Genomic DNA, 24893 nt, shown 5'->3' on the forward strand with positions numbered 1-24893 from the left:
CTGCAGCTCAGATTTAATCCATGGCTCAGAAACTTCTATATGCCACAGGTGCAGCCATTTAAAACAGAAACAAAAAACACAAAATTTACTGCAGCCAAGGATATAGTAATTTCTAACTCAATCTTATTTTGTACCCTTCAATTCAATCTTATAGTTATGACAACACAAGAAGACATCTGAGAAAGAGTGCTTAATTTTAAATGTCATATGCCCATTTAAACAAAAACAGCAAAAAGAATGAACACAAATATAATGAGGCTAAACCACTGAAATTGAAAGGAAACATAAAAACTCCAATATAAAAGAATAAAAATTAAGAGCATGTATTATGAATGTACCATGTTAATTTAGTATTAACTAAATTAACTAGAGGGGAGAGCTTTTAAAAACTACATGACTAACTGCTATGTAAATATTAGATAAGCCCATAGATATACCTAAGATAGACTTCAAAAAGTCTGCAAATATATAAAGTGAAAGATGATTCTACAAAATAAAAAGATCAACCTTTTCACATACCGTATGTGAAGCTTACATACAGTGAGCTCACAAGCTTACTTTCATCTATATTCATCAGAAATTCTATCATAATTGAACTGCCTCTCATTCTTGGCCTATCAACATGAAAAAGTTGGGCCCAGGCTATAACCAAAGACAATCATTATTGTCAGGGCAGTGGCATGGCCCAGTTTTTCTAAATTAGTTTTAATTTCAAATTTTCTCTTCCCACTTATTAGTTTGAAACAATGTTTTCTTCAAAGGTGTAGTTTGAAAATTCTCTTTGCCTATTCTAATTCCAAATTTATAAAAATTAAGAAATAATTTGATTAACATATGTCAATCCAAAAAATATCATTTTAAGGAGACCGTATTGTTAACCTCCTTCATTCACTACAACTTTTTTTTTTTAGTACTTTCACATCATCCTTTGTATATAAATAATATCTTAGTAATAACCCATCCTTGTCTCTTTGATCTGGCAGAATCTCTACTTGAAAAATCTTGATAGCTACAAGTTTTTGTGAATGAAAACAAACTATTATTTTTTTTAATCTCATAATTTATTTTCACTAACTCATGATGGCTTCTCCACCAACCCCTCAGACTAACTTAAATTAAATAAAATATGGGTTTATAACACCCAGACAGTTACTTAACCAAATAACAAATACCTACGTAGGCTGCTTGAAGTCATGTCCTCTGATACACTCACAGTCAAGTCCAATGATCACAGAATTACCCGCCTCTGCTAGAGGTAAAGGACTCCCCCAGGGAGGAATAGTCTTCCTACAACTTTTTGCATAGGTCCACTTTGACATTACTTACAACTCTCCTTTGAGAATTTCCTAATTTTAGCAAATACACACAAAGAACAACCAAAACATCAAGGAAAGATTGACTCTAAATGTAGGACTGTTCTAGGTGTTCAGCTTTACTTGTACCCCAATAGGCGAGAAACCAAAAGCGTATGCTATAATCACTTGTCCATCAGCTCATAAGCCAGGGAGGGAAGAAGGTGAAGACAATTAGATAAAGTGGCTGATGGGAAAGCCAACTGGGAGGCCAGGAATCAAATAGCCCCTCTGTCTTCTGTGGCTACTGGTACACACACGCTTGGGCAGCTCACCCCTCCTTGCCATCTTGCTTTCATTTCTCATTTTATTTTTTATCTCCATAATGGCCTGCTAACTACTTATTAACATCTATCAGAAAACCTAGCTCCAGTTCTGACCAGCCTAAGGGCAACAGGTTGAACCTGGGTCATGGAAAATATGAAATAACTGATCTAGTTTCCACAAGGTCTTTCATGGACTGAATGGAAATTATTCAAAAAGCACTGAAGGAAATACATATTCATATTCTGTCTTTCTATCTATATTTCTCTCCTTCATGGTCTTTTTGTATTTGGTTTTGATGAGAATCTGTATCTCTAAGGAAACCTTAAAAAAAAAAAAAGAAAAGAAAAACTGCAGCCAGTATCTGATCTTAAGCTAATGATAATATGCCAGACAGAGGGTATGAATGGGCCGGGATTTATAACTTCTAGTGAATATTTTCAAAGTTCTTCTGTATCATCTGCACTGTTTTCTGGTTAAGAGAATTTTTTAAAAGTCACCTTCAAGGTTGAAATATGGCATAATTCTGATGAGGAAAGCAGACACAGAGAAAACCAAGAGGCAAAAAAACAAACAAAACCAGGATTAACAAATACTTTATATTTATTCAACAACTATTCATTTGCTCAAAAAATTATTGAGTGTCTACCATGTGCCAAGGAACTCAGAAATAAACGAGTTCCTTCCTTCTTGTTATAGTATTGAGACAGACAATATACCATAAAAATCAGTTAATAGTGCTAACTGTGATGGAGAAAGAAAAGCCGGGAAAGAGAGCAGGGGGGTTGGGGGATGCTGGTTTCGATAGAGTGGGCAAGGATGACCTGGAGATAGTACACACAATAAAGGGAGGAAGTAAGACATGTGCCTGGCTACTGGTGGTGGGGGGTGGGGGTGGAGGGATGAAGGCATTCTACGAAGAGGCAGTAGCAACAATAAAGGCTGTGCTAGAAGGGGTCTGAAGAGCTGCAAAGAAACCAGTGGGATGCAGCACTGGGGTTGATGGGAAGTGAGATAAGCAATGAGGATGGAGAAAGAATCAGGGGCCAAATCATATGGGGCCTTATGGGCCCTGGTAAGTCTCTGGATTTATTCTAAGTGTGATGGAAACTCAGAAAATGTGCTATTATTTGATGTACCCTTTTAAAATTTCACTGGTTTGCTGGGTTGAGAATATGTTGTAAGGGGACAAAAGTGGAAGCAGGAATACCAGCTGTGGGGCTAATTCAGGCGGACAGCCCAGAGAGGATGGGGACCAGGGCTAAAAAGGGAAGGCAGAGATTGGAAAGAAGGGTCAGCTTTGGGATGTACCTTAAACCTAGTGCCAGCACAAATTGCTGATGTGCAATCTGAAAGACAGAGAAATCAAGGATAAATCAAGGATGTGGGGTCTGAGCAACTAAATGACAGTGATGCTGATATTCAGTGAGATGAAGAACACTGGTGGGGGGAGAGTTTTGCAGAGTTGTGGCTAAATGGAAACCACATGTTCTGTGTTAAACTAGTTACTGCTGAGATGCCTATTAAATGATGATAAGCAGCAGGAGCTCAGAAGAAAGGCAGGTGCTGGAGATAAACACTTGGGGTTCATCAGCACATAAATGGTTTCTAAGTCACGGGAGTATGTGTGATTGTCTTGGGATACAGATCCAGAGAGAGTGAGTTGTAGGAAGACTGGGCCCCGGAATGCACCAGGATTGCGAGGTGCCAACAGAGGACGAGCAGGATCCAGCAAGAACTCAGGAAACAGCAGTAAGGTAGGAGGAAAACCAGAGACCTGAGGTCCAGGAGTGCTAGCCAAGAAAGAGTTTCAAGTGTATCAAATGCTCTTGAGATGGCAAAGATGAGTACTGGAAGTTTCAGTTGAGGGACAAGTATAAAAGCCTGACTGGAATGTGGCCAAGAAAGAGTAAGAGATGAGCATGCAGAGAAAACCTCAGCAAAGGTTTCTTGCCAGGGTTAGCAAAGAAAAGCATCACCTGGAATCATGTTTCATGTTGTTACTCAGTTCTCTGCTGCTTAATTTTCATCATGGCCTCCAGTGATTTTTAGTATTGAACTTCTGTGTTCAGGGTTTGGTGGTACAGTAAGAGCTTCATTTTGAGCAGTTTAAGAAATGAAAGACGGCAGAAATTATGCAGGCACTTCAGTGTAGCATTCTTCTAAAAACTAACCTATGATGTTGTTAGCATTGTATCATATTAGTTAATTATCTGATGTTAATGTTCATGTAGTTATTTTTTTCTCTGTTGGCCTAAGAGAAGTTAAAGAACCACAAAGCATGCAAATGACACAATTGTTTAAAGCCTATGGTGGAATTAACAAATGTTTACACAGAAGTAGGCTTTGAGGACACCAGATCTCTGAGACCCTTTTGAAAGAGTAGCAGGAAAGTGACAGACTTACTGTGATTGCTGTGGTATTTTTTCAATTTTTCCTTTCCTTCTCCCAGCACAAAACAAACCGAACTGTTAAACAGGCAAAGTACATTCCCATACCCCAAAGAACTTTGCAGCTGTTTTCCTATTTCTTTTTGAAATTTATCCTGTCTTCAATGTACTTCTAATTGACTTTAACAAAAGTATTATGAGTAAGAATTATAATATTAAAGGAAAAAAAACTTGAAACAATGAGCAAAATATCTTCACTTAAGTATATGTACATGTATCCAGATTTTACTCCTATATCAAGATCCAACTCACATAAACCTCCATTGAGACCTTCCCAATAGTTTCCTCTTGGAATAAATCTCTCGTCTGCAAATTTTAATAATATTCTACCTTTAAATCTCCTATTTTTCATACATCGAGTGCTTATTACAGGCTGGAATTCCCCTAGGTGCTTCAGAGGTATCAGTGAACAAAACAAAGATCCCACTTATGGAGCCCCAATTCTAAGAAGGAGCAGATAACAAACAACCGACAAATAATCACCTAATACTTAGAAGGGGAAAGGCTCTGTGGTAATATGAAATGCAGAGAGAGAGGAACAAGGTGCAAGGTTTCCAGTTTTCAATAGAGTGATTAAAGTAGACCTTCCTAAGAGGGTGAAATCTTAGCAATGCCCTGAGCACCTGAAGGACAGGAGGGAGTGAGCAATGTGGCTCTGTGGAGAAGAGCATTCTAGGCAGCAGGAGGGGCCGAGAGAAGGAGCTGGAAGAAATACATCTGGTGTCTTGATGTCCCTTATATGTGGAATCTAAATAGCACAAACGAACCTACTTACAAAACAGAAACAGACTTAGGGACCTAGAGAAGAGACTTGTGGTTGTCAAGGGAGAGTGGGGAGGGAGTGGGATGGATGGAAAGTTTGGGGTTAGTAGATGCAAACTAATACATTTGGAATGGATAAACAACAGGGTCCTACTGTATAGCACAGGGAATTATATCCAATCTCCTGGGACAGACCATGATGGAAGAAATATTAAAAAAGAATATATATATCGTTTCAAAAATATATATCTGAGTTACTTTGCGGTACAGCAGAAATTGGCACATTATAAATCAACTATACTTTAATAAAAATTAATTAAAAGTTAAAGAAATAAGACACTTGAAAATAAAGAACAGCAAAGGGACCAGAGTAGCTTGAGGGATGTGGGAGCTGGGGCGGTGGGAGGGGGGAATAGCAGGAGATGAGGTCAGTGTTCATGGGGTTAGGGTTTGAAGGGCAGATTGTGGCCATGAAATGGAGGCTATTACAGAGTTTTGAGCTTAGGAATGATGTGATCTGACCTACAGTTCAAAAGCACCCTTTGGCTGCTGTGTTGGAAATAGCTGATGTGAGTTGGGGTGGGGGAAGAAATAGAGTAGGGAAACCAATTCGCAGACCCTGGGACTTAACTAAGCAAGAGATAATGTTGACTCAGACAAGACAGTGGAGCAGGTAAAAGCGTTTGGAGCCCTTTAACACTGCATTTTTAAACTTTTGGCATATGTAAGTACATATCTCATCACCACTTCTAGACTATACACTCCTTGAAGCCAGGATTTAGGTTCATGCTTACATTTCCAACAAGGAATACTCAGTAATATTTTTAATGACTAAATGAATGGTTTCTAGACAAAGACTCTAATTTATCTATCTCCGGCACACACCCTGTATTTCAAGGCCTATTTATGAATGGACAATAGCACCACCAAGAGCATCAATTGTGAATAAGAAGAGCAGAAAAAAAAAATCTGTAACTGATAGCAAATAATATAAAGGGAAAGATGCATTCATATACATGAGTTTTACTTAATTGCTTCCAAGTTTCTAGAAGTAATCTACTACTACTGCATTTTCTCTACCTTCTCCTTAAAGTAAAACAGTAGCTGAGAGAGAGAAATTTCTAGAGAATACAGGTTCACAGTAGGTTTTGTCTTGGAAATATTTATCATTATTGGAGCCAGTCAAATGGCATTCTATAATGCTAACCCTTTGTGTAGTTAAAACACTGTGGGGAAGAAATCTATCTCTGTCTTCAAATTCCATTATACATAATAATAAAAAAGAAAAAAAAAGAATGCATATAAAATAAATAACTTCTCCAATACATACGTATTTGGCATTACAACAGCCAACTGTTGTAATCATTTGGCATTAAATCAAATTTCTGAAACTTCAGTGTAGCAAGAGGGAAATTCCTTCAGAAAAAAAGCACCTGCAGTGATGCCCATGCATAGTTATAGAATACAGCTAAAGAATTTTTTCATCTTAAACAAAAGTGGCCCAGGTTTTAAACATGCAATATCTAATTTTCTTATAGAGTTCAAGAAAACCTGCTATATATAATGTGGAAGTAATTTATTACTTGTACATATGATAAAACAGGAAGGGGGCAGATTTCTATCTCAAAGAAGTGTGATGTCAGAGTCTAGGTTCTAGGCTGCTATAATTCCTAATTGAGTCTAGAAGCTGAAGGATTTCATCTCTCTCTAAGATAGGTCCCCATTTCCACTCCTCCTAGTAACTATGGAGAAGATTGAGTGTAACTTATGATAAATCTAGCTGAAAAAATATCAGCCTTTATTGCAGATTAATGTTCTGAGATAATGGTTCTTCCATCTAATCATCTCACAAATATTTACTGAGCACTTAATATTCCCTGGCAAGAAGATACAGTCACTACCTTTGAGAAGTTAAAATGAAGGAGAGACGAACAGGCAGGGAAACAGTTTGACAGGTCTCTAGGCCCTGACAAAAAACGGGGAGTTAGGGAACCCATTACTATTGCGTTTTGAGGGGTGAGCAAAGCTGGCCAGAGAAAGCAAAGGGCAAGGGAGTTTTGGGTAGAGGGTAGGCATAATCATGAGCTGCTGTTTTTTTTTAGAATAATTGCTCCAATACAGAGCCAAAGATGGAGGGATAGAGGGGGGCGGGAAGCAGGAGGATCACTCCAGAGGCTTAAAGAAAAATAGTTAGGAAACAGTGAAGGTCTGATTATAGAAAATGACAGTGGGCATGGGACGAAGGAGCAAGTTGGATATATATGTAGGAAATAAACCATAAAAGTTATGGAGAATGAAGGAAAGTAAGGGGCTTAGGACAACTGCCAGTTCTCTAGGTGAGAGGCTGAGTAGATGGAGGGCTGTGTTCCAAGGTAAAGAATGCAGGAGTAAAAGCAAATTGCAGCAGAGAGAATTCTTTTTAAAAATCAAAATTAAAGATCTGACAGGGTACGTATTTGAGACTATGACTGAATTTACAAATAAAAATTTGTGGTCTGAAGGTATTCTACCCACTGAGCTATTCCAAAGTCATGAATAGTACAGAACTCCCTAAGGAATTACCTATCTTTCCTCTGGTCTCCAGATACAAAGTATTGACAAGACAGAGACTGACATACAGTACATTTGTGTCTGGTGAATATTTACCAATTTTGGACCTTCCATGATACAATCAGAGACATAGCTGCTTCTTAAAAACTTTTTTTCTACTCTATATCCCGTAACCACATTTTAGCATACTGTATTTCAGTGAACACTGATACATAATGGAAACCAGAATAAAATAACAATGATTTTCTAAATATCTGTCTTTCCTTACAAATTAATAGTGATGACTTTTTCATCCAGGATCCTAATTTCAAATTAACTCACTCATTAAAATTTACTCAATACTCTGTGAAATGTCATTATTCAAATCTTTCTTACCATAAAAAGGAGATGAAAACCTCTGCCTCATTATTTGTTACTTGTGCATTAGTATTTCTTCTTTTATTCCTGCTTCCAAATCTGCATTGGGAACATCAAACAATGCCAGTGAAATGAATCCCTTCTTCAAGCAGAACATCCTGAGCTAGAAATCTGCTCTATCACTCTACTCAGCTCCTGTTAAATAATTTCTACAGTGTGAATCATAAAAAAATATCTTGAATAATGCACCCTAGGATGGTCTATTTCAAGATCTTTAAAGACATAAATTAGAAAATTTTATATCCTTATTTTATATTTCTACACTCATAAATAATGGTAGACTACACAAATATGATCCATTTGGAAAAATCCTTCCATCCCAAATCTACAGATTTTTATCAACCAACTACAACATTAGAAAGCCCTGTGTGCCCCAGCAATAAAAAGCATGGTCTAAATCACTGTTTTTCAAATTGCAGGTTGTGACCCATTTGTGGATCATTGAAATCGATTTGGTGAGTCACAATCAGCATTTTTACAAAATGGAATAGAATACATGGAGTAGATAATATCAGAATGTTTTACATTTTATAAAAGCATGCATGGTTTTGTGAAAATTTTGTTTACATGTATGTACTAGATCCTAATGTAAATTATCTCTTATCAAGAGTCGCATTCAAAGAAATTTGAAAGCCACTGATTTAAATACCTCGTCCACGGGTATTGTTGACAAACATCAGGGGTTTGCAGCTCAAATATGAAGTGAAAATAAATTTTATGGAAAGTAAAGATTCTTTTTTGTACAACAACCCTGAGAAAGTCAAGCACTCATTTATTTCAAGTTGCCAAATATCTTACCAAATAATATCTTAACAAATAGAATCAACGTTTTCTCCCATACTGTGTTTTGTTACTAAGAATGAAGGGTCCAACATCACTAAATAACAGATTTTCAATTGCTTGATTTAGCCTTGCTATTTAGTAGTAATTATGGGCAGAAGTCCCATTTAGTTGCATTGATCTTATATTTAAATTTAGAATAAATTCAGAAGATGGAACATAAAATGCACTATATGAGCCTTTAACCAGGAGGACCCTTAAAAGATAACTATAATGCTCATGAGAAACATACAAATGTATATGTTCTCATTATTACAACCTATGCACACACACCCGAACATTTTATTAGTATGTACAAACTATAGGATATTTGGCTGCTCTTAATAAATAAAGAATACATATTCAATTCTAATGATTGTGCTTCACTGAAATTTTATGAGAAGCCTAAGAAACATAAAAATTATATATAATGTTTTATTTATGCCACTAAGAATAAGTTTTAAACATGAAGATGGTGAAAAACTTAGCTTAATATCACACCACTCAGTTATTCCTTGCCTTGTGATTTCCTTAATTTATATTTTTGCAAATAAGTTTTAGATCAGTTGTTATCAATAAAGGATCAGTCATGGGTTTTACGTTGAGATAGTTTAAACTTGAAATAGTCCTCTTTGGAGAGAGCTATAGTAATTATGAACTTCATATTTTATTTCATTCCTATCATTCCATTCCTTAGGTTCTTTATGGTGTTTTAAAAAAAAATCCATAATATAATTCTATGAGAGTTAACATAATAGACTGTAACAGCTGTTATGGTCTATTGTGTAAATAAGTAATTACAGAATTTACAGACTATCATGTAAATATGTAATTATGGACTTTTTAAAATGTGCATTATTTACTCGATAGTCTATCGTTTACATATGTAATTATGGACTTTAAAACATGTATTATTTACTCAGTCTGTAACAGCTCCTTGGGACAGAGTCGTTCTGGCCTATCGGGTAAACATGTAATTACAGAAATTTTTTAAATATGTATTATTTATCTGATAGTGCTGCTACAGATTATCACATCCATATGTAATCACAGATCTTTAAAACATGGTTATCATTACTTTGTATAATGCTTCTGCAAGTCAACTCAGACTTTCAGTTCATGGATCACTTACCCCAAAACTATGCAGCAATTCCATCATATAGAATATCTGCAAAGAATAGCGGTTTTCTGCAAGTCACCTAAGTAAATTTTCAAGTTTTCTCTCAAAAATTAAGGAAATGATCTCAAAAATAACAAGTTATTTTGACAGAAATGATGCTTTTATAACAGTCTCTAGCTCAAGGTTCTATATTTCATTTTTCCACAGTTATCTACATTACCATAATATTTATTTTAAAAGACCAAATCCCTTAGTATATTTGGTCTCTTCCAGATAGTCTAGCATGCATTTCTTTCATATTCAGTTATGACCATCTTAGGGTGATGATTTAAGACACTTGCCAATTTCTGTGGTGTAAATATGCCCACTAAAACTGATTTCAAACTACCAAAGGGATATCACTTAACTCAGAGTGCCATTTAACTGCTGAACCATAATTGCTGGTCAGTTTGTCTCATCACACCACTGCCTCTTAGACCATTTCAAATTTCAATCATTGACTTGGGTACCTGAATCTTATATGCCATAAATTCTGAGGGAGTCAGAAAAAAGCCTAAGTGCTATGGACACATGAGGTGTTCACAACTTAAAATTCAGTGACATACCCTCAATTACAAGTCATTTGTGACTTTTGTAGTGACCTCTTGTTTGGTTCAGAAGGTGCCTCAAGTTCCTCTTAAGTGTGTTAAGCAGTACCCTGAGGTTGTGGGGTAGGAGGCCCGTTGCTCAGTGCATGGGATAGAAGACCAATGTTGGGGTGACTCAATACAATTGAGGTACACCTGTGAAAATGGTTTGGCAGGAAGAGTTTAGATGCAATTTAAGTATCAGATGGTGGTTAGGCTGGAAAAGTTTAAGACCTATTCTAATCCTATATGTTCTTATAATTAAAAAATAAATGAGGTAGATATTAAGTATATCACATTTCAAGAAACTATCCATAGTTCCACAGTTGTATATTAAGAGATTTAATTGCCATCTTTGACTGAGTAATAAGTTGTAAGCTCAGGTAGGCAACTCTGGAAGATGGACCTTTAAGAGAAATGCCATAAGCCTATGAACTTGAGATACTGCTGATACCAAAACTAAGGACATTAAAGACATGCCTTTTATTTTAATGACAAACTTAAACCTTGTTCTGAACTGAAATTCAGAAACTGAAATTTTAAAAATCTTACCTGTTACCCCAATTTTCTAAAATCTCTGATTGAATATTCATAGATAAATCATAAAGATGGATAGTATAGCCAGGGGTTACTAATTATTTCAAATACTCCTAATTTCAAATGTAGGGGAGAATAACCTGATCCCCTTATAGAGCATAGACAAGGGGTCAGTGTACATATACATGATTGATTCTCTATACAAGAGTTTTAAACACATCCTACTGTGTGGTCAGTATAATAGATTGCCAGGGCAAAAGAGTTTTCAGGAAATTTCCATCCAGAGGGAATGAGATAGTATATTCATTTGTCTAAGATGCTCAGAAGATCTTGTTTCACTCACCACTTAAAACACCTTGTGGGAGACAGAACCTTCCATACACACTAAATTGTAGTTGTGTGGAGCTTAATCAAGACATGACAACATGGCTTGCATACCTTCAGGGAGAGATTGTGTTCCCCAGTGTTTAAATCCCCGTGTAGAGCAAAACACAAAATATACATTACATTAGAGTATCACATGGCCAATGACTGACTAGAGAGCATACCAGGAAGAGGGCAGGTGCCGCCTGCCAGAGGCTGCAATTTAATATCCTGCCATAAAAGCAATAGGAGGCTCCTGTTCATCTGAAACCTAGAACCTATAATAAAAACGGTGAACAATTCAAAATTGGCACGTTGCTCCTACTGGCTGTTTATGCACCAGGATCTTTTAGCATGCCAGAGTTGCAAACTGTGTACAGTCCTCTGAAACAAATGAGCTCTTCTTATTTGTAAGGTGCAATTTGGGGTAACAAGGGATTTACTCTATAGGAAGTTTTGTTTTCCTTGTCTTAAGGAAATGGGTGTAATATATGTCCCAATGGTTATTTGAGGAACTCACTGATTCTGGGTTTATTAAAAGGCTCAACAACATAATTTTAAAGACCTCAACAGTTAACAACCTGAGGCACAGAAATGGGAAAGGTAAGCCAGAATTTATAAATGTTCATTTCATCCAGGTGCACCTCACTTTAAACAATAAATGCATCCCAGAAGTAAAGTGAAAATAAAATACTTATAAACTGAATCATATTTTAAATTAACTAGAGATACAGTTACCTAAAGGAAGCTTCAGCTGGTTCTTTGCTTATGTGGATGGCCAATTTGCAATTTGTCAGTTTCTGATAGATGAGTTTTCACATGTAATTTTAAAGCAGAGCATATATATATATATGTGTGTGTGTGTATTTATATGTCCTTATAAATATTCTAAAATTATACAGTTAAGATCAAAATACAATAAAGGCATATAGTAAAATATCTTTAGCTTGGCCCATATGGATTTTCCGGGTTTAAACAAACATATGAAATATTTGCTTGAACAAGGATATGACAGAAAATGAAAAACAAAGGTTTTCACAATTGCAGTTGGTTATCTGTGAAGTAGGAGTGCCAAGCAGTAAAACTCCGTGTCCATTTGGCTGCAACAATTAATATGGAGCTGTTTGCAAGGTGGGATTATGGGCAATGGAACCTCTAGGGATGGGCTGTTTTGCCCATGCGTTAAATCCTCATTTTGTGTGAACTTAATGAAAAGATTGCAATATGTTCTGTCAATGGTTCCCAGAGCATGGAGATGTCTCTTTCTTTTCCCCTGAGTAAATGGAGTGAGATTTGTGCTGCATTTTATGGATGGAAATGTAAAGAAAGTGTGTGCTTTTTACTTTAAGTCTACTGAAGATAGACTTAAAATCACATAGGGAAATGCAAGTGGTCTAAGGATGTAGCAGTGATGGGCTACACCATCAGTACATTTGTAAAGTTTGCTGTGTTTGGGGAAAACCTCTAACGTTGTAAAATATCAAGGAGAAAGAGTTGAGTTCTTCTTTAGCATTTTAAATTAGGCAGTAGCTATTTTCAACAGAAGCTCGTTGGTCTGCTCTAAAAAAGTTTTTATTTATTATTCTAACCAATTTGAATTCACAAGTCTGATGTGCTCCAGCCAGAATAAAGACTTGCTATGCACAGAAATACAGTAGAGTGTATACTTACCTCATTTTGATCAAAGAGACTACTTAGGATAGCAGACAAATGCACAGTACAAAGTAACAACAAACCCAGGGAAGAACGGAAAGGAACAGAGAGCAATCGGTCTCTCACACTTGGTATACGTGACAGTAGGTGCCAGTCAACTTTCAGGCTCCCCTAGCAGAACCCGCATACCCGGGGTACATCAATGAGGAGGGCCTCTTGGAGCTGACCTGATACAGAGACATCTCTTTGAAGTCAAGGGCCCCCCAGAGATATCCATGTGGTCAAGGCCTTCCCTTCATTTCTTGTCAATCCGGGGTTTAGATAGAACAAAACATTTTTCCTTAAGGGCTATAAAAGAAGCATCACCTTGGGATTCCTGGGACTGCAAATTATTCAGAGTCTGAGCAGCTAACTCAGGTTCTTCAGAATGAGCATCAGTGACTCAGCTACCTAATCCCTGAATTCTGTCCTTACCTAGAACCCAGGCCTTAGGAGTTTGGGAATCTAAGCAGGTCTTGATTCGGCAGGCCAGAGTTTGGTTTTGTTTTTGACACCATAAAAATCTTGGGATTAAAAGGAGATCTGAGAGATAATTTAGTCAAATCTCTTCACTTTAAAGACTTTTTTGTAAAAACTGTTTTTGAAATATAGCTGATTTACAATTCTATGTTGGTTTCAGGTGTATAGTAAAGTGATTTAGTTAGACATCTATCTAAATTATTTTTTTTTTTTTACATTCTCTTGCATTATAGGTTATTACAAGATGTTGAGTATAGTTCCCTGTGCTATATAGAATATGTCCTTGTTGGTTATCTATTTTACATATAGTAACATGTATATTTTATTTTCTTATTTTTTAATTAAATTATAGTTGAATTACAGTGTTGCGCCAATTTATGCTGTACAGCAAAGTGACCCAGTCATACATACATATACATTCCCTTTCTTATACTATCTTCCATTATGGTCTATACCAAGAGATTGGATATAGTTCCCTGTGCTATACCATAGGACCTCATTGCTTATCCATTCTAAATGTAATAGTTTGCATCTACTAACCCCAAACTGCCAGTCTATCCCAAGTAGTGTGTATATTTTAATCCCCTTGACTTAAAAGTTAAGAAACTAAGGGCCAGAAAATTGATACGATTTGACACAGCTGGTTAGCGGTCCAGCCACGGATGGACCTTCATTCTAAGGAAATGGAACATTTATTGAGCTAAGTGTAAAGTAACACACATTACCTTATTTAATCCTCACAGATCCCTAAGAGACACTCATCTTTATCATCCCCAATAATTGCGTAAAGCAAAAGAGATTTAGAACAGTGAATAATTTGCCCCAAACTGTATACTTTTAGGGCAATTTGCTGCAGATCCAGGCACCAAATGGCCAATTTCCCAAATGATGAATCTGAAGAATAGCCGGTTTGTTGAATTTACCAAAAGTTGTTTCTTTAAACTATTACATTTACAGTGATTAATAATATGCACAGCAGTTAAAGCTTTGAAGATTATTTTTAAGGTTGACTATTTTAGTTTTGTTGTCATAGCAACATGTTTTTTAAGGAATTTGAATTCACTTTGTTTTGGTGATTATTGTATGTCAAATTTGAGGTTCTAATCACATGGTCTGTTATAAAATCCCTTCTGGGCATCCCTACTTCTTTCCTACTGCTTGTAATAACGGTACTGCCTTTCATCTTGAATCTTTGTGCAGACGAGTACCAAGTCAATGTAACAAAGAGACAAAAGTCATAAATTTTCTGCATTTTATAAATTGTCTAGCAAGTTAAGTGGCATATGATACTTTAACAGCTCTACATGATGTTTTTAAATTTTACTTTAATATTTAGTTTTAATTTTAGTTTTTGAAAAATTCATCTTGCCATAGCCCTTTAAGCCCAGCAGCTCTGCAGCACATTCAGTTGTCATTTCCTGTACATTTCACATTTCAGACACCTTTTAAATGTTTAGGATATATTGCATGTAATCCATTTGATTTATCCAGTTAGTGAATCTATGGATCAAAAAGTACAAAAGGGAATGGGTCAGATTAAAAATGACAAACTTACCTGTCCTTATGATTTATAAAAGTCCTTGATTTCAAAACAAGCACAAAACTGCAACTTGAAATAATTATAATTGCAAAAGTCAGAGATCAATACTGAGGAAACCCAGAGCACACTGAATTTCAGTCAGTGCCTAACAACTAGTGAATGTAAAATGGCCACAGCAAAAATAAAAACTAAGAGTTAAAACCAAACTAAATTAAAACTAAAACTTTGAAATATCCCAGAGCTGCTGCAATCACCTTATACAACAGGACTTACTATAAATGTCAGGAAAGTTTAGTAAAAGGAAAGTTTTGATAAATCAGTGAATTGTCAAATTGGTCATTTCATGAATTGTTCAATAGGTGAAGTGAATTTTGGTGAACTGACTTTCAAAGAAGTTATTTTTGGAGAAATAAAAATTCAAGGAATTTGAGCTTCAGAAAGTTGTTTTTTGGTGAAGTGTCCTGCTTCTGATCTCCAGACCGTAAGCCATGGAAACCTTTCTGCTGACTTCAAACCTCAGATTCTAGCCTCTTTATATAGTTTCTCCAATTAACCACAGAACCACTGGCTAAAAAAGCGCAAAGATTTTTAAAGTTCTCAAAAGCCAAAGAAAAGAAATGTGCAAGTTTTAGACCACTGAAAAAGTTCCCTTTAAATGTATTAAAATAAGAATACCGAATAAAATATCATAGTTGAGTTCAATGCCTATCCTGTAGTATATGTCCCAGAAGAAGAGTGAGATAGAGTGATTTTGACTTGCCTAGTGAGAAAGTGCTTTCCCTGATACCAAGAACCTTAATTTGAGCAAGACTCAAACATTTATATTCATATCATGTGGATCTGTCTGGCCACAGTTAATTTGAGCATGTCACTTTATTCCCTGTACAGAATATCTAAAGCTTTAAGGCAGATTCAGGGAGACTTTTTTTTTTCTTCCTCTTGAAACACAAACACTTACACAACGCTCTCATTAACTGGAACTTTCACATCTGCACTGAAGTGAAAATAGGACCTAAAGCTCTGTCCTACCTAGTATATGTCAAATAACACAGATTAGAGAGGGTGTATTTGACAATGGCATTTTATTCAGGCTTTAGAGGGAACGAGTTGGACAAGTCATAAACCTGCATGGCCATGAAATAAAAATAACTGCAGTGATGTCTAAAAGACATACTAAAATGAAATTTTTTTTAAATACTCAATAAAGGCAAAATGTTGCCTGTTACTCATTCGACTTAATCCCAATTTGTCACCACCACTGAAAATGTGTGCCTCTACAACTTTAAAGCTAAAACCACTCCCAAGTCATCTGAAGCCACAGACAGACTAAGGATGACTGTGTTTTCCACCGTGCAAGAGAAAATTATTTAACGCCTTCACGCTGGAATAGTGTGGGTCAGTTCTGCCCACAGAAATACAGTTAGTCACATATATAATTTTAAATTTTCTAGTAGCTACATTTTTAAAAGTGAAAAACAGCTGAAATTATTTTTAAAATGTTTTTTCTTGAACCCCAAATGTATCTAAATTATTAGCATTTCAACAGGTAATCAATATAAAATATTGTTAATGAGTGTACAATTTTTTGGTAATAAGCCTTCAAAACTGGTGTGTATATTATGCTTACCACACAACTCAATTTGGACTAACCACATTTCTAGCACTCAATAGCCACATGTGGCTGGTAATCACCATATTGCATAGCACAGGCTCAACCCACAGTCTTATTTGAAAAGGGAAAGTACCTGAAGGTACTGGAATTGGGTGATTCTGTCTGGATTGGACTGTCCTGCAAATTGTTTATTGTTGATCTTGAATATTAGAAGCTGTGAGAATACAGACCCAAAGAGCACAATTACAAGAGCTTCAATCTCAGGGCTGTAATGCAACCCCAGGGAACATACAATTAATATTTCCAAATTGCTGTTCTGTGGTTTTCTAAATGTTTTCCTTTACATCTACAGTCAGATGGATAAGAAGCACAGGAACCCTCTTCCCTTCCCAGCACCCTACCTCCAATCGCCTTAGTGCTCTACTGCATTTCCCACCACTGGATCAAGAGCAGCCATTCTTGAGTGTACTTCTTCTATTTTGACATACAAGATGAAGATATCTCTACTCTAAGCCTGGAGGAGGCTGCTCTGTCTCCTTGTAATTCTCTTTGAATAGTGCTGGCTGCATCCCTACATCTCCAAGTACTGGCTGAGCCCAGATTACTGTCCAAGGTCAATTTGCCTTCATTTGCCCTTAAAACCTCAAGGTCACCCCAAAGACCATCCCAGACTAACCCCCAAAACCCAGACCCAATGTTCTCTCTCCATGTTCCCACAGCAAACATGAAGGGCTCTTATGCTGCAATATTTCCATTGTGGCCCTTATCACACAATGTTATCACTTCTGTTAACTGTTCCTCTCCTGTCCCCAATTAGTGAGTTCCTAGAAAGTATATCATTTACCTTTGTACCTTTGTGCAGTGCCTAGTACAAAGCAGGTACTTAATAAAGGCTCATGAAGATGAAATGTTAAACAACACATAGGAAGGACAATCAAGGTCATTTATTCAAAGAATAAATTGGTTAAAAGCGGATGCATGATATGTTTTATAACAAAAAAGGAATCTAAAATGCAACAAATGGTTATCTTCCAACTTCCAGGTATGATGCTCGATGTTGAGGCTACAGAGGTAAATGAAACTCCAGTCTCTAGGTGGCTGTTAAGCAGTGGATCAGATGAGGGCTTCTCAAAGGAATGTGAATACCAGTCACCTGGGGAAGTTGTTAAAAAAGCAGACTAATTCAGGAGGTCAGGGAGATGGCCTGAGATTTTGTATTTCTAACAAGCTCCCAGGTGATGCTGGTCCAAGGACCACAGTTTAAATAGGAAAGGACTATGGCCTCGGAGTCAAAAAACCTGAAATTTAGCCCTGACTCCTGTTGTATGGACATGAGTTATTCCTCTTAATACCACCAGAGCTGCTTGCTCAACTCTTAAAGTGTCTGAGAGAGGAGAGTAGATGATTTCTATATTATCTAAAAACTCTGCAGCTCAAAATATTTATGTTCTGCGGGCCTGCAGAAGATGGGAGGGATGAGAGCGGTGATCCTCAGTTCCGTCTGCTCATTAGGGTCACCAGAAGCTCACTGCAGAACACTAATGCCCAGAACACAGTCCAAACCTACTACCTTAGAATCTCTCAGGTGGGGCCCAGGTATCAGTATTTTTAAATTCCCAGGACTAAGAACTACTAAAGAATGTCACTTGCAGTATGTGTTGATCATCAACTCAATTGATCGGTGTTAAGGAGGTTGGAGAGAAGCACAGAAGGGTCCCCTGTCAGGAACTTTATTCTTTTCTGTTGGCAGCACTGCGCTGCCATTCTTGGTCCAAAGAGCCAGATTAAAGTCATTGTGAAATACGATTTCCAACACTAAAAAGGCAGCACAAATCACAGGCCTTGAAGTGCATAAGTGTGCACAGAAGAAAAGCTTTGCTGACACCTTAAGGAATCATCAGCCAAGCTTCCCAGCTTCTTGCAGTCACCCCCTTGACTCATAGATCAAAATGAAAACTTGGATTTTTTTTTTCCAATGGAAAAACCAGCATCCAAGAAGCCACTGGACATTTTTGCTTCTCAAGTGCAGTAAAATCCTAAGTTCTTTTTAAAATTAGTTTTTAAGTTTAAAAATTTTAAATGAAAAAGCCCAAACGCTTTTTAGCTGTACTTAACAGTTTTCAAAAAGGAAAAGATTCTTTGTCTCACTCCATCTCTCTGGGCTAGGTTGAGAAGGAAACATCCAAACCTCTAGCCTATAATTTTAAAGGGTCTTAGTTTCCAACATTTCAGTGCCTTTAACTTTTTTAATTTGCCTGCTTGAAGTAAGAAAGATTTAGGTTCTTTTACGATCCAACTCAAGTAATGGACTGCTTTGTAGCAGAGCAGCAGCACAACCCTAAAATACTGATTTTTTTTTCCCCTCCTTTATTTGTTTTCGCTTTGGTCAAAATATGCTACTCATTCTTTTCTAAAAAAGATTATTTATGTTTAGCAAGTACATCAACAAACAGCTAAAGAGTACATACAATAACCCAAATATCCTAGGGTTTGAGAAGGAAACATATATGATGTCCTGTTATCTTTTAAAAGCGCTTCCCAGAACCTATCTGAGAAGATTAAACTTACGTTCTACAAAAAGATAGCTAAAATTATGAACAAAAATAATAAAAGCTAAAATAGCAGCTTTAAAGAATTTAGAGAGAGTCCTCATTTCCAGCTGAACTAGGCTAATGGAAGTCTAAATAAAGGAAAGGTTTCACCTGAACCTTGGAGGATGGGCAGGGATTAGAGATTAGCCGAGTAAAAGGAACTCTCTGACCAAGTACATGAAGGAAAAAAAGTATGAGATGAGTTCAAAAATAGTAATGAGACAAGGAGAGAAATAAGACAGGGGTGTTTGACCTGGGTCAAGAGAAATATTTCATATTCAGGCTTAGATCCCAAGGATTAAGGGCTCTGGACAAAGCCAAAACATAGGCAAAACTGGGTTCCTTCTCCTGCTCTCTAGGGACAGAAGAAAGTGGAAAAAAACATTAATTGATGTAAGTATAAGAACAGATAAGTTAATATAGGGCCAGAATGGAAGGACCTGAAGGCTAGACTGAGGACTTTTCATTTTATATTTTCCTGTAAGTATTGGAAAATTGATAAAGACTTTTGCTTATTTGTTTAAGCAATGCAATAAAAGCCATGTGTTCAGGAAGACAAATTTTGAAGGCATAGATACAGCTCAGATTGGGGCGGACTAGAACTTGAGATGGAAAGAACGCATTAGTAGAGTGATGCAGAGAAACTGATCTGTATTACAGCAATAGAAAGAAAAAAGTGTCAGAGAAATTATGGAGGAATAATATAAAGTAGAACTTGATAATTAAATCTGAGAGGTAGCCATTGGAGCCCCAGAGATAACTCCTGGCACTCACTTCACACTGAAGCCTGCTTCACACCTATGAACTCAGCTTCAGGTCTTCAGCCTGGATGGGGGCATAGACTTAGCCTGCGTGCAGCACAGGCCAGAAGTGCCAGAAATATTCTACCCTTAAAGGAGCCTGAACCAATAAAGATAGGGATTTGGAAGATAAATGTTGCAGATTCCTCACCCTCAATTAGAATAACTCTTAGTTCCACATTCTCCCTCAGAATTACCCTAGTGGCACTAAACTTTAATTTCCCAGTGGCAACTTTCTTGATAACACACCATTTCTTGCCTCCTTTAAATTCCTTATCTCCTTTCCCTTCTCTCTTATCAGCGATATTGTTATCACTCCCACATAATCTTGTGGCACTGAGATCCTTTTGGCACCTGCTTCTAGAGGAATGTAAATTACAAAGAAAAGAAGAATTAAAAATAAGGTAGACTAATGGCCCTCTGAAGATGTCCACATCCTGATCCCTGGAATCTGTGAATGTGATACCTTCTACGGTTGCAGGGACTCTGCAAATGTCATTAAGGTTAATTAAAAACCATGAGATTGGGAAGATGATCAGATGTGCCCAATGAAATCACACAGATGCCTAAAAACTGTGCCCAAGTATGATTAGAGATGTGATCATGGAAGAATGGTCAGAAAGAAGCAACATCTCTAACTCCGAAGATAGAGGAAGGAGGCTGAGTCCCAGAATGCGGGTGGCCTCTAGAAGCTGGAAAAGGCAAGGAAATGGATTTTTCCCCAGAGTCCCCAGTAAGGAATGCAACCCTGATGACACCTTGATTTTAGCCCAGTGAGACCTATGTGAGAGTTCTGACCTATAGAACTATGAAGATGATAAAACTGTGTTGTCTTAAGCCATGATGTTTGTAGTAATTGTTTATAACAGCAACAGAAAACTCATACATTCTCTTAAATTATAGACTACAAAAATTTGAGGCAGTCATAAAAAGTGAAGTGAAAAAGAAGACTGATTTTTTTAGGCAACATTGGTCTAAAGCTTCAATTTGGTGAGTTATCAGTGTGTTCTTGATTGAGCAATATTTGAGATTCACGGAGCCTCTAGTATAATGCAACATCATTCTTCAACTAATTATGAGCATGAGAAGGGAAAGATGTTTGATATTCGTGTTTTATTTTGTTTCAGCCAGGAAATTATGGCCACTTAATCAGTTCTGTTAAATCATATGTGATGCCCTCAAGAAGGTATAATTTTCAAAAATGCATCGATATAGAGGAAACCATGGCAATTGATAATAAAATGCCATTGTCAAATTCACTGTCTCTTTCCGGGGTTCAGTTGCACCTTGGCTATATTTAGAAGTTTTCATCTGGAAAGGATGGCTCTGCAATAATGTGTTGTGTATTTTTTGAATTTAAAGTTTTTGTTGAGTTGTGGCAATACACACAAGGGCTTGATATTAAAATTTTGATACATTAAGTCAGAGCAAGTTAAAGTGCATGGTTAGAAATATATAATTCTGGACACATGGTTTTATTGGAGTAGATCGTTTTTGCTTTCCAACCCTGCATGTTTAGTATATTATATTCTGAATGTTTTACTATATTCTAATCCTGCAGTCTCATTGGGCTACTCTATCAGGGCCTGTCTTTCTTTGCCTATTTTGTCCACGTAATCTTTGCAGCCACTCCCAATCCTCAACTCTCCCCACATAACATGTACAATAGGGACACAAGAGAATATTAGAAACTCTAACCCACTGATGAAAGCCAGATTGGGTGAGAGGGTTGAGTCTGCTGCCCCTATACAAAGAGTACTGGGATAATACACCTCCACCTAATCTCCTTCACTGGGAGCCAACCTATCTTTCTGGCTCATCTTCTGCCTGGTTCCTGGCTTGAATGCTGGTACTGCTGGAGCCCAGTTGTAACAAGTCTGGGGCTTTGGTCTCTTAGAGAAGGACTGTCAGTCAGCCTCTTAGGCCTCAAGATTTTGCTTCCACTAGCTTTCCTAACTGGCACAGAACTCTTTGATAGATGCATCTGGAAACTGCCACTCCTTTAAAGTTCTGTCTTCCCTAGATACAGATTCCAGATTTGGGTTAGCCTTGTTTTACCACCTTGGTTTATATTGCCGTTTCCTCTGAGGTGGGCTAGAGATCCCTTCTGCTGCCCCACTTTGCTTTCCATAGCCTCTAACCCATCGGAGCCCTACTCCTGCTCCAAGCACATAACATACTTCAAAGCCATCTTAATGAAATCAAATTCTTATTTTAAAAAAATTATCTGCCGATTGTCATCTAATAAGGCCAAAGTGTTTTGCTTTTATTTTTCCCTTTCTCACAATATACCATCCATCATAAAATAAGCTCTTGCCAAACAAATTTTAAATAACTCATTTTATATGTGTACATTATAAGTTTAAAGCCTTTTTATACATCATGGATTCAGTTCAACCTCTTAAGTGGCAGGACAGGACAATAAATGGTGCTGTTCTCTCTGGTGGGTTGTGCAGTCCGGTGCTGCAGAGAAAGATCTGTTTACAGCACATCCTCTAACTCTGCTGATATGACACCAGATGGACACCCCCCTCCAAAAGACACATCCCCTAAATACCAAGATAATTTGCAGAAAGGCTATATGGTTACAAAACCATTTTGGCAGGGCTTAAGAAAATGAAATAAGGGAGAAAGCAAGTGCAAAAGACATTGAATTTCAAGTAAGAATGGGCTCAAACACTTTAAAGCCAAAAATAATCTGTGTACCCTAGAGCTTGGGGACTGTCTGCCTCAGCCTTGCAGTCCTGGAGCCCTGTGTCCCCAAATGACTAAAGAAGATGATTCAAGAGGATTACCTGTTGGTACAGGTTTTAATGCTGACAAATGTGGCTAGTTTTGAGGGCAGGTGCCATCCACAGCTTTTATTTGCTATGGAGTTTTTAATGTGCGTAATGCTGTTTTAATTCTGTTTCTACTAAGATCCTATTTTCTTAGACTTGGTCCTGTGAACTGAGGATTTGCCAATCACAGTGCCTTTCAAGATTATCCTGGACATTCTTCTTTAAAATTATTTACTGTAACTTTCTCATCATCTTCTTCTTCTTTGCCCTCCCCCAGTCTTGCCTCTCACCTCAGCTCCTCAACCAACACTACCCATCCCCAAATCATCAAGAATCTCCTCTTTGCCAAATTCAGTGGCCTGTCACTTTAGGGACCAATCCTTTGTTTGTGAAACTCTCAGGCCTCTTTAACACCCTTCTTAGCCTCAATTTTAGACATACAGAAATGTCCTAATTCTCCTATATGTTTCTAAGAATACTTCTTAAGCTTGATTATATTTTTGGCTTTGCTCTCATTTTAATAAATGCTTACCAGTTAATCAATTCAAAACCTCTACTGGAAATTACTGCTCCTTCTGTGACCTGACAGAACAGATTAAGTTTTGAATAAAGTTTCATAGGAAACAAACAATCTATACAGGTCCTGATCTTTGTATGATTTAAAGTATACGTTTTGCAAGTTTTCAAAGTTTACCCAGCATTACTAATGTATTGATTAGCAAATGGTGAGAAGAGTAATCACTGATGATACCCATTCTACCAGGATTCCAACTAACTTAGAATGTTCTAGAAATTTCAGGAAGGCCAGGAGAGAAGAAAATGCCATGGATCTGCTATATAAAGATTGATTTCTAGCATATGTTGATAAAAAATATGTACCTCATTGGTGCCTAAGATTCACACTTGTAGGCAAAGTCAAGGCTTAGGCAATGACTACAAAGCTATTTCTAGCTGGCAATTTATCCAAACTATTATGGAAAATTTAAATATTGTTAAATTTGAAAGTCATTCAAATATACACAAAAGAATAAGAGGATCAGGGTGATAGTTGCAAATGAAAGGATGTCAATTTTAAATCCTTAATGCTTTTATATATTTTTCCATTTGGTGATGGTGTTTTTAATTGAATATTTTTGTACATCTTCAGATAAGATTTTACATCCAAAGTCCTAGACAGTTATAATACTGAGTTTCCTTTTCTCTACAAAAGGGTTTATATAACTAACCTCTTTAGTTAAAAAAAAAAAAAAATTTAAGGCCATGATGAATATTGATTAACCTTGGGAACCAAAGAGTAAACATAAAAACAATTTCTCACTCTAAGTTCAGATTTAACAATGTGCTAATAGCCCATAATGAAGATAGCAGGCATCAGTTAATCAACCCATTAAGTTGGGATCAGAAGTGTCAACTCAAGTGCAGTCTACTAATTTACTGACCCTTAATGGGTCAGCAAGATCTATAACCCAAAGACTGATCTTTCTGCTTCTGTTAAAGTTACTTTGGAGGCCAATTCACTTCCTTCCATGATTATGATCTCTGACCTGGTATGGGCAGGGAGTAACATAAAATCCATTTATGAGAATGTGCTTGGCGTTACTGAGTAATGGAATCTCAAGCTAACTGGTGAGTTAAGTGTCTAGGTAGAAGCTCTTTATAGAAGCACCAACTTTTTTTTCTAAAGTCCAGACATGTACAATGTTCAGTGGGGGCTTCTGATTCTGGGAGGTTCTAGGTTCTGGAGTTAGCTAAAGCTTGCCACCCACTCCCATGCTTATCTTGTTCTGAGCATAAATCTTAGTTTTTGAAATGTCAGTGGGTCAAAAAGAACTGAATAGTGAGATGGCAAGGTGCAGAGCTACTTCTGCCAAATAATAAAGTCAGTTTTGCTTTATTAACGATGTAGTGGGTTGAACAGAGAGTTGCTTTGGTAATTAATAAGCAAAAAATAGATACAATTTGGTTGAATCTACTAAGCAAGACTCAATTACCCAGTGTTTGCTACTTTCGAAGGAGAAAAAAGAAAAATGGGAGCATACCTTATTCCAGATGGGCCTTTGAGAAAACATAATAAAAATTATGAATGAAAAATTCATTCACTTGCATATCTTTATAGAAAAGATATAATAATAATTACA

The 24893-nt window shown here is 36.9% G+C and overlaps 1 protein-coding gene and 1 long non-coding RNA gene across 4 annotated transcripts in view; one reads left to right on the top strand and one right to left on the bottom strand.

Moving 5' to 3' along the window:
• LOC102159571 overlaps nt 1-24893 on the bottom strand; it is a 599549-nt gene that overhangs the window by 569872 nt on the left and 4784 nt on the right. The gene's annotated exons all lie outside the window — the stretch shown is intronic.
• Nucleotides 3216-24893, top strand: part of FANCL (Fanconi anemia complementation group L) — a 300594-nt gene continuing 278916 nt past the window's right edge. The window contains exons 1-2 of the mRNA XM_021088212.1: nt 3216-3373; nt 8215-8250. The gene's annotated coding sequence lies outside the window, so the exon portion shown is untranslated. The remainder of the gene's footprint in view (nt 3374-8214; nt 8251-24893) is intronic.

The sequence above is a fragment of the Sus scrofa genome, chromosome 3, assembly GCF_000003025.6.
Source record: "Sus scrofa isolate TJ Tabasco breed Duroc chromosome 3, Sscrofa11.1, whole genome shotgun sequence".
Taxonomy (NCBI): domain Eukaryota; kingdom Metazoa; phylum Chordata; class Mammalia; order Artiodactyla; family Suidae; genus Sus; species Sus scrofa.